Here is a 13302-nt window from a genome sequence, read left to right as displayed (position 1 = left end):
GACATCGGTTTTCCACCGCTGTCTATTACATTTTCGACCGATGTCTATAAAGGCGATGTAAAAGGTATGCCATTTTAGACATCGGGTTAAAACCGGTGTAGTATCACTTAATGACATCGGGTGTAAAACCGATGTAATATTATATGTTAATAACACCAGTTTTGGCAGCGGTATACGATCGATGTAATATTAGTTAATGACATCGGTTTTGCAGCGGTGGGAAATCGATGTAATATCAGTATTATTTAACAACACAAATTCAATTTCCGAAACAATGAAAAATAGACAATATCCAAGAAAATACACAAATATTCTTCTTCCAACAGTATCCATAAAATACATAAATATTCACAAATTACATAAATATTCTTCTTACAATAGTATCCATAAAATACACAAATATTCTTTTTACAACATCAAAAGCTAATAGACTCCAAATATCATAAGCTTTTGCTATCATTATGAAACCTGGAAGCATGAATAACTTTTGCAGTGAGAACTACCTCATCATTCTCACCAGCCAACACTTTAGCCAATGTATTTACTTCATCAACTTTTGGAGACACAAAAGCAAGCCCTTGATCTCAGTATCCAGTTTAATTTGTCTCGTTGACAAGGTCGACAGCCGTGTACACGAAGTTGAGACAACAAGCTTATCTACATACAAACATTAAATAATATCAGCTACATTTTGAAGAAAAACAAGAATTAGAAAGAAAGAAAAGGCATTACACCAATATATACGACCTTTTCCAACAATGGCCTCGAGACTCACAAGTGCGCTGAGAGAGGATGCAAAATCATTTGCCCGAATGTTCCTTCCATTAACAACTCCGACAACAAGATATTTACCAGCTGGGAAGCTACTAGATTACAAAGTGGAACAAATAATCATAGAGATGTACTTTTTATTATTTATATAGATTACATGAAATTCCTATATTTGTTCTTCTATGTGAAATATTCAGCATTGAAGTCTGAATCATTCATACTAATGTTCTCATGAGGACCATACAGGGAAACTGGCATCAAGAATACGGCAAACTTAAGGCCAAGATTGAGGTTTTAAGTAAAAGTCAAAGGTAGATCCGTTATAGCTACATCTAGATTTTTCATCAGAACATATGATCGGAGCTAAGGTTTTTCCATAATTTGGCATACCTAGTGATACCCTGCTACAATAATTGCTTCAGGCATCTAATGGGGGAGCAACTCGATTCCTTGAGCCACAAAGAACTCCAACAGCTAGAAAATCAGCTAGACAATTCTTTGAAACATATCCGGTCAAGAAAGGTTAACCACACGACCTTTTCCCGTGCTAAAACAAAGGTTGGTTAAGCAAGACATTCTGAAGTTGTATCGACCATGATTTTCTTTATATGGTGCAGAACCAAGTGGTGTTTGACTCTATCACTGAGCTTCAGAGGAAGGTAAAAAATTCTTTTATCAAAATATATATATATATATATATATATATATAGAAGATTGTCATGATCCTTCAAGAGCCTAAAATGTTTAAATTTAGGTTAATAATAATACTACATGCATGTCCATAACCATCTCTTTTTTATTTATAGGAGAAGGCACTACAGGAGCAAAACAAGAGTTTGGAGAAGCAAGTGAGTTTGTGACCCTTTTTGCCCAAGTGAATGCAATTCATCTACTCCGTAAACAACATTAATAGATTATGAACACCATGGAGATTAAATCTTATTTAATTTAAACAAGATCCTAGAGAAGTAGAAGGCCAAGGCTCTCACCCAGTAGCCACACTGGGAACAAGCCCAAACAAGTTCCTCCTCTCCACCCTTTTTGTTGGTTGATGCTGACCATACCTTGAATATTGGGTATGCATCTTCAACTATATGAACTTTACATTGTTATTATTTACAATACTCATGGAATTAAAATAGGAAGATATACTGTGTCGGACCATGATCATTTTCATAATTTTGTTTGATGAGGCAGGTGCTACCAAGGAAGGGCAACCATAGGAGGGGAGGTAGAAGCTGCAGAGGTCCAGGCTCGGATCAATGGCAGCATATTGCCTCCCTGGATGCTCAACCATTTGAATGGCTAGCTCCAAATCATTAATTCAATCAATAGATTGATTTTGAAAATAAAAAATAAAAACTTCCACAGTACATTTAAGCAATCTTGAAGTAGGAAGGCAAAAAAAAAAGTAAGACATATTCAATAACTTGCTCATGGAGGTAGCTAACCATGAGTAAATATTGGATTAGCAATAGCCATCTGACCAAGAGTCCTAAGCATAACTGGGATATTTTAACCCTGTGACAGAGAGTTGTTTCCTACTTTCCTCTTTCAACAACAATTAACTTAGTATGACAAACAAAATTTGCACTTCATCATTATACCAATAAATAAACTATGAGTAATTCATGAATCATCACCTAAACCCTAAACTATATTAGGAACTATTTAGATGGATTCAGAAATTTGCAAAATCATAATTAACTTGGTCATGAATCCATTTAATAAGAAGGTCAAAAGAAAATACTCACTTAATGATCAAAGCCTTTAAGTTGTATATGTAGCGCGTCTAAGAAGCCCAACACACAAATCCTGTAGAAACAACAACAACAAAAAGAGGTAAATTTATAAACCAGAAAACATGACATATCAGTGAAAAGAATTAGCATAGACATAAAAGAAACTTGATAGTTCAAGGAATACATAAAACCAACTTCGCAACAGGAAATAACAACTCCTCAATCTAGCAAACAAAAATGATAAAATCAATTCAGGATAGTGTTTGAGGAAATTCATCAAACACATTGCATGCATCAATTAATTAATACTTGCAATCAAGAAATCAAGAAGATGAAACTGTCGAAGATGAGGAAGGACTTTAGTAGTGACGATGGATAAAATGAGGCACACATCACATAGTGGTTGTGCCCTGTCAATACAGAAATGCTGATGGTGTTGAGGGAATTTGATGTCCAATTGCATGTTACACAGCTCAAGACACATGGCATATTGTTGGCAAGCAAGGATTCTCTGCGTATAAGTTTGAAATTCCAGTTTTTAATAAGCTATGAGAATATTATATCATTTGCGTTAATGGCAGGCACCATCATTGTTTACTGTGTTAAAATTAATGTCTACCTTTGAAGAAATTTCTTCACCTGCTTCAAGCAACCAATTCTTTGTTCAGTCTGCTTAACCACAGCATTTGCAAGGAGACTCTGCTCGAGTTTGGATGAGACAGTTCCTAAATGGTCGACTATTGCCACAACTGCTTCACATATGTAGCTCTTTGTCCCCTCCAAAATCCTAATTTTACACTAATGCACATCAACCTCCCGAAATTGTTTGTTGATGCAGGGAAAAGAAAATAAAAGAAAAGAAAGGAAAGGAAGAAGAAATTAACAACTCACATCTTCTTCTGCTGGGTTGAGGAAAATGCACGCTCACAATGTTCTGCCGCATGGTGAAGCTGAGACCGCAGGTCTTTCAGCTCCTGCAACGAGAAATTAGTAGCAGAAACAATTAATTTAGCAGGAAAAAAATAGAGATGTTGTAAGACCAGCAAAGCGTTGTGGAAGCCCTCCTCCTCTCTCCCATTCTCTTCATACTGTGTGGATGGAGATTTAGGCAATGGCATTACGGAGCTGGCTGTTGCTCTGGAGTGCTCCACGTCTTTGCCTTCCTCCATAGATGTGCACAGAGGTGGAAGAAGAGTGGCTGCGTGGGGAACTGAGGATTGAGTGCTTTGAGAGTCGAGGGAGGCACGAGATGGAGGACGAGAAGAAGACAAAAATTGTAGAATCCCATGAGTACTCCACTCTTCCTGGAAGCGGAGTGACCGGAGTCAACCGCACGTTGATTACTCTTCTTGCAGTAGGCGATCGCCCCTTGGATCGAGGTCTCTGCATCATAGCTTGCGCTGCTGCTTCGCCTCAGCATGGACTTACCGCCGCTGAACTCGTTGGAGAAGGACGACGACTTGGAAGAAGCGGCGGAGGACTTGCTCCAGCTCTCGTCTTCCGCCATGTTTGGATTTTGATGGCGTCTCGAGGTTTTTGGGCCTTCCAATTTGTCATTTGTGGTTGAGATCTGTGGAACAGGGATTTGAAATAAGATCTGGAAGCTTTGACTTTGAGGCTGAGAGTGGCCTCCTTGAGCTTCTTGGCCCATGATTTCTTGGGGTTGAGCTCGACGAAGCTGTCTTGGAAGTAGTCTTCTTCCTCGGGATTGAGCTCACCGCCACTGTGAAGGCTGGCAAGGACCCAAGGACGTTTGCTGTGGAAGCTCACACTCTTCACTCGGTTGCTCTTCGTCTCAAATTTGGTCAGCATATCTGCCAGATCAAAAACATAGCAGACAAACGCAAATCAAAATGGAGGAAGAGGGGGTGCACACCGGAAAATAGATCTAGGGCTCGAATCCGAAGCCGGATCTATAGAAGCTTCTTCTGACCAAGAATTTAAGAACTGGATCTCGAGACTAGATCGCTGCTGAGGGGGATCTGGAGGGGAGACGACAAAATTGAAGGGGTAGCCCGACAACCGGAGACAGACACAGAGACGAAGAGAGGAAGCAAGGACGTCGTGTGTTGATCCTAATTGGGAGAGGAAGGGGCGTCGATCTAGGAAGGGGAAGAGGGAGATGAGGTTGAGAGAGATGGTCGGAGGTTTATGTTTAGGTTTATGCTGAGAGAGATGGTCGGAGGAAGGGGCGCGATATAGGTTTAGGTTTGGAGGGAACTTCACGGTGTTGCAAATGTTGGCTGGTGGGAATATTAAAATATTTTATTTTGGTTCATTAACACCGGGTTTTAAAAATCGCTGTTAAAATCAGTGTCTATTAACGAAAAAAAGGCGCTCATTGACATCGCCTAAAAAACCGATGTCTATGAGCGAAAATCTGCACTCATAGACACCGATTTTTGGAAAAACCGGTGGAAAATACTCAAAGACATCAGTTTTTGCTTAAAACTGTTGTCGTTCCACTGATGTCTATGAGGGTTTTTGTTGTAGTGGTTTTGTTCAGAATCTGGCATTATCCATTAGACAACGGTGCCTTACTCACCTCAATCAAATGGTGTTGCTGAACATAAAAATTGGACATTAAAGGAAATGATGAATGTCTTGTTGATAAATTCATGCTTACCCCAAAACTTGTGGGGGGAAGCTATATTATCAACAAACCACATTCTCAACAAAATCCCTCACAAGAAAAATGATAAAATACCATATGAGCTATGGAAAGTCCGTGAGCCATCGTACAAATACCTAAAAGTGTGGGGGTGCTTAGCAAAGGTCGAAGTACCCAAGCCAAAGCAAGTGAAAATCGGACTTAAAACGTTCGATGCGATATTTGTCGGATATGCCCATAATAGTAGTGCATATCATTTCATAGTTCACAAGTCAGACATTCCTGATATTCATGTGGGAACAACCATAGAATCTTGGAATGTGATATTCTTTGAAAACATATTCCCGAGTAAGAAGGGAAACATTCAAAGTGATAACAACGGAAGTTCTAACAAAAATGATGTTTTTGAACTTAGTTGCCATAAAAGGACTATTGACAATCAAAGCGAAGAGTCATGTCAGAGCAAACTTGTTAGAGTTGAGAAATTGTTCGGGCCGGACTTCATGACTTTTATGTTGGAAATGGACTAAGAACATTAAGCAAAGCTCTCTCTAGTCCCGACGCCCCATTGTGGAAAGAAGCTGTCAATAATGAAATCGAGTCCATCATGAATAACCATACTTGGGAATTAGTTGACATTCCTTCTGGTACTAAACCATTAGATTGTAAGTGGATACTAAAACATAAGTATAAAGCTAATAGATCGATTGACAAGTATAAAGCCAGACTTGTAGCCAAAGGATATAAGCAAAAGGAAGGCATTGATTACTTCGATATCTACTCACCGGTGACAAGGATTACGTCCATACGAGTGCTGATAGCAATCGCAGCACTGTTTAACCTTGAAATACACCAAATGGATGTTAAGACTGCATTCTTAAATGATGAGTTGGAAGAAGAAATCTATACGGAGCAACCCAAGGGGTTCATAGCTCTAGGAAAAAAGGAAAAGGCGTGTCAACTTGTTAAGTCGTTGTACGGACTTAAACACACGCTTAAACAATGGCACGAAAAATTTGACAAAATAATACTGTCAAACGAATTCAAAATAAATGAATGTGACAAATGCATTTATGTCAAACACACACCTAAAGGTCATGTAATTGTTTGTCTATATGTAGATGACATGCTTATAATGGGTAGTAATCATGAGGTATTCATGAGTACAAAGAAAATGTTGACTAAGAATTTCAATATGAAAGATATGGGTCTAGCAAATGTTATATTGGGAATTAAAATTCTCAAGATATCCGATGGAATAGTTTTGACACAATCCCATTATATAGAGTCAGTGTTGAAAAGGTTCAATGCATACGATCTCTCTATAGTAAAAACACCTATGGATCTAAGTCAACACTTAGCGAAAAACCATGGTGAGCCCATACCGCAATTGGAATATTCTCGGTTAATAGGTAGTTTGATGTATCTTGCAAACTACACACGTCCAAATATTGCTTGTGTGGTAAACAAGCTAAGTCATTTTATGAGTAATCCAAATGACACTCATTGGAAAGCATTGATGCGAGTTCTTAGATATTTGAAATATACTATGAACTACGGATTACATTACGGAACGCATCCCACTGTCTTAGAGGGATATTGTTATGCTAATTGGATATCAGATACAAAAGATTTCATATACACTAGTGGGTGTTGGGAGATTGGTGGACGGCTAAAAGGGTGGTTGGATAGCTAGGTCACCCCCAAATTGATTGCTTCTCCTACAAAGTTAGTGCGCAAGCGGAAATACAACTAATTAATGAAATCAGTAAAGAAAGAATACCAAATCGCTAACAAGCTCGATGTAACGTGGTTCGAAGATTTCTTGCTCCTACTCCATGGCATGTCCTTGAGGTGGACGAACCCTTGATCCTTCGGTGGATCAATCCCCGACAATTTCGGCTAGAGCTTTCTCTTTCTCGGTGGAGCAAACCTCTCACAAAGGATATCTTCCTCTTTACAATGATGAAGTTTTGGTTTAGGAGGAAGAGAGTAGACTTGGAAGCTTTGGGTAAAGACTAGGAGTTATTCAATAAGCATGAGTAACCTCCTTCAAGCCCCAAAGCCTCCTATAAATAAGAGGAGAGAGTTGATCATCATATTAACTCATCTCAGCACTAGTCGACTAACAAAACCATTAGTCGACTGGTGCTACCGTTGAAGGTAGCCAACGACTACTTCTCAGCACCAACCGTTTGCCAACGATTATTTACCAGTCGATTGGTAAAACTACCAGTCGACTGGTAGCTGCTGGCTGAGCGAACAAAATGCTTCTGTTTGCTTCCAATCAACTGCACCAGTCAAATGTGTTGGAGCAATCTAGTGACCCTAGGTTTTGATGTTTAGGCAAAGGTTTAAGTTAGTTTTATTGTTGTATTTGATATGAATTGTGAGTGTGCAGGATACAGGTACAACAAGGAAGTCCAAGTGTGATCTTGGCAAAGGAGGAAAGTCCAAGGATGAGTCTTGGCGGTGTAAGTCCAAGCATGTAGTCTTGGCAACGTAAGTCCAAGTGTAACTTGGCAATGGATGAAGTCCCGGAGGCGCGACCTCTTGGCAAAGGAAGACCCGACAACAATGACAAGGCCGATGGAAGCTCCAGAAGGCAAGACGTGAAGGATGGGGAGGCATCCGAGGGATGCAAGGCTGATGGAGGAGGCTAGAAGGCTAGGTCTAGGTTGGTCGGGCAAGGACGAGTGCTGAGAGATTGTACTCGGAGTAAAATATAAGAATTAGGGTTTACTGTAGCAGTACTGCAGCGTTACTGTAGCCGTACTGTAGCAGTCGACTACATGTTTTAGCAGTCGACTGGTGCAGTCGACTGGGGCAGTCGACTGGCAGCGAACAGAATGTGTGAAATCGAGCCGTTGGGGTGTAACGGTCGAATTTCCACAGAGGGCAGTCGACTGCATGTTTTAGCAGTCGACTGGTAGGCGGGGTTTTCAACCCGCGGGCTATAAAATCAAAGCTTGGGAGCTTGGTTTGAGTTGACGAAATTAGACTTGGTTAAGGTCTAATTAGTAGTCTACAAGTGCTCAAGAGTTTTCCTTGTGTCCAAGAGGTCTTGGTGAGTTTGTGGTGAGGTTTCTCCACCCACAAGGAGTTTGAGCTAGCCGGAGGTCTTCCGGGGAGTAATCCACTGACGGAAAGAGATCGTCCACCTTACGGACACGCCGTGGAGTAGGAGCTTTATCTCCGAACCACGTAAATGATCGTGTAGCTTGGTTTGCATTCTTTCTTGTCTTGTATTTTGTTTAGCTTGTTTATTTTTGTATTATTCCGCTGCGCAAGCTAACAACGTAGGAAGTGAACGATTTGGGTGAGCCGCTATTCACCCCCTCTAGCGGACGTCAAGGTCCCAACAAAATGCACCAGTCGACTGCACCAGTTGATTGCACCAGTCAATTGGTGCATACACACTCACACTCATCCTCTCCGGAGTCGCCCTTGATGCCCTCTTCCTTTGGCCTTCGTCCCTCAGATGCACCCGAGCCCGCGGCTCCTCTCCGTGCCATCCTTCACATTGCCTTGAAGTATGCTTTCCTTGGCTCCACTCCGTTGCTTCTTGTCTGGCGGTCCCTCGGATGCCTTCCACATCATCCTACACTGACTCAAGGATTCGAGCCCTAGGATGATCTTCCCAAGCTTAGTTGCACCAAGCTCCTCATGTGTGTTTCACCAAGTCCTGCAAGACTCAAACACACATATCAAATACATATGAAAGTCTAACTTAAACTCTTTGATATGTACATCAAAACCATGATCATATCGATCAAACTTGGGTCGATTGCACCAACAGTGGGTATGTATTCACAATCGGTGGAGAAGCGGTATCTTGGAAATCCACAAAGTAGACATGCATTGCTCGGTCAACTATGGAATTGTTACGATTCTGCAAGTGCACGGATTCATCGTCAGTAATATAAAAGATTGCCGAACCCACAAGGACTGGTTATAAGTGTTAGAACCCCAAGGTTGTTTTGGTGTGATCAACAAGTTAAGTTAGGTCCTGCGTTGTTTTAACCTTGTGTCTAAGTGTGCAGGAGCTTAGGAGCACAGGTACTCGAGCGGAAGACGCAGCTAGCGAGAAGGACGGCACACGGTGCGTCCGAGGGACGAGGCGCTGCGGAAGAGTACCCCGGTGGACGAGAAGGAAGCGTGCGATGGTTCCGAGAGACGAAAGCCGGAGCGGAAGATTGCTCGGGGAGCAAGAGATGCAGCTAGCGAGAAGGTCGGCACGCGGTGCGACCGAGGGACGAAGACTACGGATGAGTACGCTGGTGGACGAGAAGGAAACACGCAGCGATTCCGAGGGACGAGAAGCCGGAGCGGAAGGCTGCTCGAGAAGACCGGAAGTTGGGTTTGGGTGAGCCCTTTTCCGGATGGCAGAGATCACCCAAGCGAGCGGATCCGGAGGAGAAGAACCGGACCGAGGCGGGACTGAACCAGAGAAGAAGTCCCGGCCGAAAAAGTCAACAACTGTTGACTTTGGGCTCCGGGGCGCCCGGAACCCTCCGGGGCGTCCTGAGTAGTAAAATTGACCAGATCGAGTTTTGACTCGATCTGAACGTTGGGGGATAAGTTTTGTCCCCCCAAGGTGCCCGGAACCCTTCCAGGCACCCCGACCAAGGCTATAAATATAGCCTTGGTCCAGAAGCTTTGGAATGAACTCTAAATTATAATTCCAAACACTTGTGCTCTTCAGTTCGAGTTTAGCTTCTGCTTTCTGCACTACATTGTTGTACGAGGCTTCTCCGCCTGAAGGAGTTTTTAGTAAGCTTAATCTTCCTTGGATTAACAACCACATCGGTTGTAACCAAGTAAACCTTTTGTGCCTCGCTTTTTCTTTATGCTTTTAATTTATCAGCTTACTTTATATATGCAAGTGTTAGTTTAAAGAGTTTGAGGAGGGTTTGTCTTTTTGTGTTTGCAGGATATCCAACCCCCTCCTAGCCGGCCGCAATGGTCCTACAAGTGGTATCAGAGCCGAGACGCCTCAGAAGGACTAACCGCCATCTGAAGTAACAAAACGATGGCCGGAGCTAGCGAATATCCACCAGCATTCGGGGGGGGGGGGGGAGTTTTCTTCATGGAAGAAACAAATGGAGGTATACCTTAACTCAGACCTTGGTATTTCTTTAATTTTAAAATATGGTTATGAAGCACCAAAGACAACGAATGGAGAAGAACTCGATCTACGCTTATGGAACAAGAAGCAACGTGACGAATCAATGGCAAACGGTCGGGCAGAGTTTCACATTTTAACCGCAATACCAAACGAAGACTTTAATAGAGTTGGCGAATACAACAGCGCAAAAGAACTTTGGGAAAAGTTCTTAAAACTCTACGAAGAACCGATTGAAGTCGTCCCCTCAATAGACATCGAGCCATCATCAGAAGAATCCGAGACGGAAGAAATTACCGAGACAACCCCAACAGCCGAAGTACATCTCGAGATCGATGAAGGGGGAGAATCTTCAGAAGAAATTAATTCAACAAGGGGAGAACCAACGGCCAACGAGGTAAGTAAGGTATGGTCACTACCTTCTGAACAACCGGTTAATTCAATAGAAAAATTGCCTGAAGATTTTTTTACCGAAAAAGTTTTTTGAATTAGAAAATCAATTGTCAAATTTGTCTTGCAAATTAGAAATATTATCAAAAGAAATTTGCAAATTTAAAAATATTTTGACAAAAGAATTATGCAAATTAGAAGAATTTTTCGAATTACAAATCACTCTCTCGAAAGAATTTTATGATTTAGAAATTGAGTCACCGAAAAGGTGTTTCGGATTAAGAAATCTATTGTTAATAGATTCCTGTAAATTAGAATTTTTGTTGTTAAAAAATTCTTGCAAATTACAAAATATTCTTTCGAACGAATTTTGCACATTGCCGAAAGAATTTTTTATATTGTCGAAAAATTTTATCAAGTTAGAATCTATGCTATTTGAATATTTTTGTGAAGTTGAAATTCAAAAAATAATAGAAATTAACATAATACAAATTATTGCATGTTTAATATCTGTGGCTTTAAATTTGAAAAAGTGTAATTTGAGAAGTTATGAAAAATTGAAATGGAAATTTAAAACTTGCTGATATATGTATCAGTATAAAATAAATAAATAAATGCATAGAAAATTTTTTTTAATGCTATCAATTTTCTTAAATTTTCTTGCATAAATTTTTGGGCTTAGAAAGATTTATTTTTGGTGAAAACTTAGAAATTTTTCAAAAGTCATTCTTTGACTTAGAAATTTTTTTTTAACTTGGAAATATTTTTTCTCCGAAAAACATTAAAATAGATTTCTATAATTTTTTGGTGTCAAACCCTTAGATTGTTTTTCTTGAAACCCCATTTTTATTGTGATCAAAGGGGGAGAAGGGAAATTATAAGTCTAGGGGGAGGTAGAAAATTGAAAATTAAAATTTGAAAATTTTGAAATTCAATTTTTTCTATCATGTTGCATGTTATTGCAATAAATTGTTTTTATTCTATGTCTATTGTAACCCTAGCTTAACTTGGGTTGATCACACCAAAAAGGGGGAGATTGTTGGAACCCCAAGGTTGTTTTGGTGTGATCAACAAGTTAAGTTAGGTCCTGCGTTATTTTAACCTTGTGTCTAAGTGTGTAGGAGCTTAGGAGCACAGGTACTCGAGCGGAAGACGCAGCTAGCGAGAAGGACGGCACGCGGTGTGTCCGAGGGACGAGGCGCTGCGGAAGAGTACCCCGGTGGACGAGAAGGAAGCGTGCGGTGGTTCCGAGGGACGAAAGCCAGAGCGGAAGATTGCTCGGGGAGCAAGAGACACAGCTAGCGAGAAGGTCGGCACGTGGTGCGACCGAGGGACGAAGACTGCGGATGAGTATGCTGGTGGACGAGAAGGAAACACGCAGCGATTCTGAGGGACGAGAAGCCGGAGCGGAAGGCTACTCGAGAAGACCAGAAGTTGGGTTCGGGTGAACCCTTTTCCGGATGGCAGAGATCACCCAAGCGAGCGGATCCGGAGGAGAAGAACCGGACCGAGGCGGGACTGAACCAGAGAAGAAGTCCCGGACGAAAAAGTCAACAACTGTTGACTTTGGGCTCCGGGGCACCCGGAGCAGTCCAAGGCGCCCGGAGCCCTCCGAGGCGCCCGGAACCCTCGGGGGCGCCCTGAGTAGTAAAATTGACTAGATCGAGTTTTGACTCGATCTGAACGTTGGGGGATAAGTTTTATCCCCCCAGGGCGCCCGGAACCCTTCCAAACGCCTCGACCAAGGCTATAAATATAGTGAGCTTTGGAATGAACTCTAAATTGTAATTCCAAACACTTGTGCGCTTCAGTTCTAGTTTAGCTTCTGTTTTCTGCACTACTTTGCTGTACGAGGCTTCTCCGCCTGAAGGAGTTTTTAGTGAGCTTAATCTTCCTTGGATTAACAACCACATCGGTTGTAACCAAGTAAACCTTTTGTGCCTCGTTTTTTCTTTATGATTTTAATTTATCAGCTTACTTTATATATGCAAGTGTTAGTTTAAAGAGTTCGAGGAGGGTTTGTCTTTTTGTGTTTACAGGATATCCAACCCCCTCCTAGCCGGCCGCAATGGTCCTACAATAAGCACTAGTGATGTCACACTTAGGATTAGCTACACTATCGATGGTTGTAAGTAATCTAAGAAAATAGATTAGAAAGCGGGGAATGAGAACTAGCAACGAGAAGAAATCAACCTGGTTAATGAAGAGTTCTAGGAGTTCAGTTTCATTGTGGTTGTATTGATGTATCTCATGCTATCCTATACTCATTGTCCATCAGCATGCATTCGCTGGAAGCTAAAGCAGCCATCCTTGAGTACCAAACAAACACGATCCCTATGAAATCCTGTTACGGATAACCCCTGTCACTAGGGCACCTCGGTAGATCATAAGGACACAACTCGTATTGATGTTATCAAGGATAGAATTAAGAAGCTTAGTTTGGTCTCTTACTTCCTTGTGGAGAAGTCACCTCTCCATTCAAGGAAGTACCCTAGATGCCCATGAATGGGTTATCCCTGTCACTAGGGCCCCTCAGGTGTATGATCTAAGATATTCCCTCTAGGAGGTTGGCAATTCCTACATAATCAATCAACATGACAAAGAGATCGAGTAGTCGAAACAAAGCAAGCGAAATCATCTAATGAATATAAGTGTAACATGAG

At 41.4% G+C, this 13302-nt stretch overlaps 1 pseudogene; it reads left to right on the top strand.

The window, feature by feature from the left end:
* Positions 1–1002: 1002 nt before the first annotated feature.
* Positions 1003–2080, top strand: LOC122019378 (annotated as a pseudogene).
* The last annotated feature ends 11222 nt before the right edge of the window (positions 2081–13302 follow it).

This window comes from Zingiber officinale, chromosome 9A, assembly GCF_018446385.1.
Source record: "Zingiber officinale cultivar Zhangliang chromosome 9A, Zo_v1.1, whole genome shotgun sequence".
Taxonomy (NCBI): Eukaryota; Viridiplantae; Streptophyta; class Magnoliopsida; order Zingiberales; family Zingiberaceae; genus Zingiber; species Zingiber officinale.
The sequence above is the reverse complement of the archived record's forward strand: the minus strand, read 5'-3'. Positions and strand labels throughout refer to the sequence as shown.